The sequence below is a fragment of the Urtica dioica genome, chromosome 3, assembly GCF_054948205.1.
Source record: "Urtica dioica subsp. dioica isolate 48M chromosome 3, U.dioica_male_clone48M_v1_H2, whole genome shotgun sequence".
In the NCBI taxonomy this organism is placed as follows: Eukaryota; Viridiplantae; Streptophyta; class Magnoliopsida; order Rosales; family Urticaceae; genus Urtica; species Urtica dioica.
The window spans coordinates 39889261-39894671 of NC_142758.1; positions in this window are offsets into that span (position 1 = coordinate 39889261).

Consider the following 5411-nt stretch of genomic DNA (forward strand, 5'->3'; position numbering starts at 1 on the left):
TTTAACCTCTTATGTCTCGAAGTCACTATGTATGAATTGCATCATGCTTACCTTAATCCTGAAATGAGACATGCCATTTCACACCTTAGTATTCTCATTTGAGAAAGTCAAAGTTCGGACTCACTATGTGATTCCGAACAAGGCCTATTGGTGAAGTACTAAGTTGTGAGTCTGTCATGAGTAACTTTGTGAAGTTCTCATAGATATGGAATTCATGTACAAGATTGCTGAAATGCAATGTATGTCACCTCATGCTTTGTTCCTTGGAGTGTGAATAAATGAACTGGCCAGTGTCCAAATTGAGTCATGGCTCTTTTGGATGAAACAATGTGACTTGTTAGCTCCTCGTCAATACATTGTTGCTAACTTATTCACAAGCGACAAAGGAGTTGAGGAAATAACAGCTAGAAGGGTAAAATGGTAATTTAGTAAATCCCGACTAGCTGATGACATTCATGAAGGGTAAGCATAGATAATATTCAGTGGATCCGCTGATCATAATTAGGTCGAATTCTTGAGTAGAAAACAAATTCATTTGAACCGAGAGATTTTCAGTGTCAGCTCTTTAGTGGAGTCAGTTGGCATTAAGCTAAACTTGGAAAAGGTTTGTGAACTTTTGAGTCCAAGTGTTTAGCTCAAGCTTTGTTCATTTGGGTCCATGAGGTCACTGTCACGAATCACATCGATAGGAATAGTTAAACTGGAAGCTAAGTCAAAACAAGAACGAGACAGTTTTACGAAAATTGTCAAAAGGGTATTTTTGTCTTTTTGGACATAGGACGAAAAGAATGTCAATAATTTTTTTTTTTTTTTTGACATTGTCATATGATGACAAATGAAATAAATATTACTCAGCCATATTAGTGTAATTGGGCCTTGAGGATTAATTTCATTTCATAGAATTTTACTTGAAAATTCTTAATGGGCTTTTCTTATGTTGTCATGAACAAATGAAGAAACATCTAGAAGCTCCTTCTAGAAGCTCAAATTTCGTCCAACCCAATGAAAATAAGGCTGAATTTCGTTCATGCCATAGGTGGAAAGAGAGTTTATTTTGTGCATTGATGTATGAAGATACTTGCCAAAAGAAAAAGGGGAAACAAATTTCCTTAAGAAGGAAAGTGCATTTTCGGCCAACTAAGAGGAAATCAAATGAGGAAACAAATCCTAAGCCTTCATGAGGCATGTTGGACGTGCAAGGCAATAGGAAAAGAGGAAACTACCCTTTGAAGGTAATCCTCCTCCTATAAATAGGAGCCTCATTCCTCACATTTCATTCATCCAAGTTTAAGAGATTTGAGAGACTCTCTCTCTAGAACTTTGGCCGAACTCCTCTCTCTCTCTCTAGTTTATTTTCGATTTTGTTTTGGCACCTAGGTCCTCATTTGACCTAGGGTTTAGCTCTGCGACTTCAAGACTCGTTCTTAAGTCGTAGTGTTTAAAAGTGCCCACTCACTGATTCCTTTTATTTCGAGTGATTTAGTGATAGAAACTATCGTGGTTGCTCGAGGTGCCGAGGAAAGAAAGAGAGACGTGCTGCGAGGAGACGAGCGTTGCAAACTTTCCAAAAGCTTCTACAAAGTTCAAGCTTCAAGAAAGGTTAGTAAACTTCTATACTCATAATAAGTTTTAATTACATGTACTTGCTCTTTGTCTAGGTTAGTAAAAACTGTTTTTACTTGAAAAGAAATTTTTTAAAATTCCGCCGCTTCCCGAAGCGTTTAATCTTTTTCTTAAACCCTAGATCAATTCCAACAGTCGTCAGCCCTGAGCAGATCTCTCTTCTGAGCCACCAACATGCCTGACAGGAGAGAGGGGAAGCCAATAGGAAGCTTCACTGCATAAGACTTTGCATGCTTTGCCAGGTGGCTAAAAACAAACTCCGCAAAGTCAATGGATGCCCGAGTACCAATCTGATAAATAAGGCATGCCAGGTCTGACTTGATGCTTGAGCCGTGAGAGGAAGGGGCCCAATTCGCAATCCCAATTCTGTACAGAACAGAATACTTCGCCGAGAGATCTGAGGAAGGCAGAGAGCCCTTAGTGGGCCAAGTCTTCTTCTCATCGTTAGTGAGCTCTTTGGCAACCACATCCAAGGATAGAAGCCGATCAGCAGTGACAATTTTTCCTCTTCCCAGAAACTCGTTGACGGCAGTGGACGATATATCAAAGCAATGGCCACGAACATAGACTTTCCCAAACTCAGGGTGATGAGGCTGGTCAATCTCAGAGGACAAATTCACAATGCACTCTTTCACCAATTTAGGATAATAAGGCCCGATCCCAGAGACAGTTTTCCCAAGTTGAGCATCATACAACAGTTCCATTATCACATCAATCTTCAGGGCTTCTTTAGACAATTCCTTTTCCGGAAAAATAGATCTGTGATAGACATACCTCCATTTTCTGATGCGATCTTCCTCATGGAAGGAGACATTATCCAGAGGAGCGGCGGGGACATCCTTAGGAAGCTTTTGGCCTCCAACAGATTTCCTGGAGATGTGAGGCACGGCCTCAGGACGGGCAACTTCCTCTTCCTCCTCTATATCCTTCAGAACATCTGGAATCGTCTCTTCAACAGACTTTCCCTTCAGCTTCTTCTTGTTCAAACCCATCTTCACTGATTTCTTCATCTTTTTCTTAGCAAGAATGAGAGCATCTCTTTCTTCCACCACTTTTCTTTTCTTCTTTCTCTTCTCTGCCAGAAGAGTGGCTAAGCAGACATCATCATCTTTCTGAACCTTCTCTTTTAGAGAAGCGAGAATGTCCTCTCCAACATCCTGGACTTGACTAGTCGTTCTTTCTTGCCCCAGAGAAGATGCTGGCACATCTTTCGTGACTTCTTTACTCAACCCCAGAATGCCTCCATTGGCATCAACAGGAGTAGGCTCTTGAGTATGGGGCAGCGAATCCCTATCCCTAGGATTGACAATAGGAGTGAGAGAGACTACATGATTACCTTGCACAACCTTGTGAGGGCTTTCGATGGGGGATCCTCCAGAGCGAACGTTTTCTTCAGGGAGTTCTTCGTCTCGTGTCTCTTCTTTGGAAGAACTGCTGGAGCTTACATTTCCTGTCACATCGGCAATCAACATAGCGGCTTTCTTGAGGATTTCACTTCTAGCAGCGGGGAGAGAGGGATTCATAGGAGGAATCGATGATCCAGCGATCGCACCTCCGGCCTGACCATCGGCGCGTATACTGGATCGTAGTCCTCGAACCCTAACACCATGCATGTTGCTTTCAGCGCCAGGTTTTCTTGTCGCGACATTTTTCCTCTTCATAGTGGCTTTCTCCTTTTCCAAGGGAATGGTTGTGTTTATCCCGCTTCTGGTGCCAACCATTTTGAAAAGAGTTTTAAGAAAACTATCACACAGATAACCGTCGAGGAGGGTAAGCGAGCAAAAATGGGAAACAAAGCTCAAGAACAACGAAGAAAAACAGGAAATTTCAAAATTCGAACAAGAGGTAACTTCCCTTTCTTTCTCGAGAATGTAACCGTCTGCATGAATGAGAGCAAGGCACGGAGAAATACGACGTCGTGACATAAAGTGGGCCTTGATCGATCTTAGGCCCAGAGAAACAACAATTGGCATTTTAGCCCGGCAAAAAGGTCGAATGGGCCAACCAGATAAACGGGCCCATGAAATGAAATTCACAACAGACACGCGAACAAGAATCAGCGAAGGATTAGCACATAAGATAAGACCAAAAATCCCTCCGATAAACTGTAATTGCTATTGATCAATAACGCATAAACCAAGAGAAGATCTGAGATTTTCAAACCGGTTAGCATCCAAAGCCTTGGTGAAAATATCTGCAAGCTGTTTCTCGGTGTGAATGTATTCGAGTTTGATATTCTTTTCTTCTACAAGATCTCGAATGAAATGATATCTTATCTCTTTGAGATGTTGATTGCGCTAATATTGTCGCAGAACAATGTCATGACATCTTGTCCAACATTATATTTAGTTAGCATCTGCTTCATCCAGAGAAGCTGAGTGCAGCTACTCCCAGCGGCGATGTATTCAGCTTCAGCTGTGGACAAGGAAACACAGTTCTGCTTCTTGCTGAACCAGGAGATGAGATTGTTTCCAAGATAGAAACATCCACCAGAGGTACTTTTTTTATCGACCGTGCTACCTGCCCAATCAGCATCACAGTATTCCACAAGCGTAGAGGAAGTATCATAAGTATATAAGAGGCCAAAATTGGCAGTTCCTGAGATGTACCTTATGATTCGCTTGGCTTGAGCCAGATGACTAGCTTTGGGATTGGCTTGATATCGCGTACACACACCTACCGAGTAGGCTATGTCTGGTCGGCTAGCAGTGAGGTGGAGAAGGCTGCCAATAATACTCATGTAGAGGCTTTGATCAACAGATTCTCCATGCTCATCCTTAGTGAGTTTGATGTGGGTAGCGGCAGGTGTCCGCTTGTGGGAGGATTTTTCCAGACCAAACTTCTTCACTAAGTTTTTTGCATACTTACTTTGGGAGATAAAGATGCCATCTTCCATTTGCTTGATCTGGAAGCCCAGAAAGTAGTTCAGCTCACCGACCATACTCATTTCAAACTCTGACTGCATTTGTCGAACAAAAAGATCCACCATCTTGTTTGACATTCCTCCAAAGACGATGTCATCAACATAGATCTGAGCTATCATGAGATTGCCATTCTCATTTTTCACGAACAAGGTCTTGTCAACTCCTCCTCGGGTGTAACCATTCTGCACAAGGAACTGGGTCAGTCTCTCATACCAAGCACGAGGAGCCTGCTTAAGGCCGTACAGAGCTTTTCTGAGTTTGTAGACATGCGGTGGAGAGCTAGGATATGTAAACCCTTTTGGTTGAGCTACATAGACTTCCTCATTCAGGTACCCATTGTGGAAAGCACTCTTAACATCCATCTGGTAAAGCTTGAATTGTAAGTGACAAGAGATGCCAAGCAGAAGTCTGATAGCTTCAAGTCTCGCAACAGGGGCAAAGGTTTCGGCAAAGTCTACGCCTTCCACCTGTGAATAACCCTGCGCCACAAGTCTAGCTCTGTTCCGAGTTATATTACCATGTTCATCAGATTTATTCTTAAAAATCCACTTAGTTCCAATGACATTCACATTGTCAGGTTTGGGAACTGGCTCCCAGACTTCATTTCTTTCAAACTGAACAAGTTCCTCTTGCATAGCATTAACCCAGTATTCATCATCAATAGCCTCATTAACTTTCTTAGGTTCAATCTTAGAGACAAAGCAGAAATTACCAATCATCTCCCGATAGTTAACAGGAGGTTTTGGACGAGTCTTTATTCCTTCACTGATTTCGCCAATCACCTCATGAGCAGGATGATTTTTCTGAATTCTTCGGGAAGGAACTCTTTATTCAGTCTCAGGAGGAGATCCTTCATCCTTCATA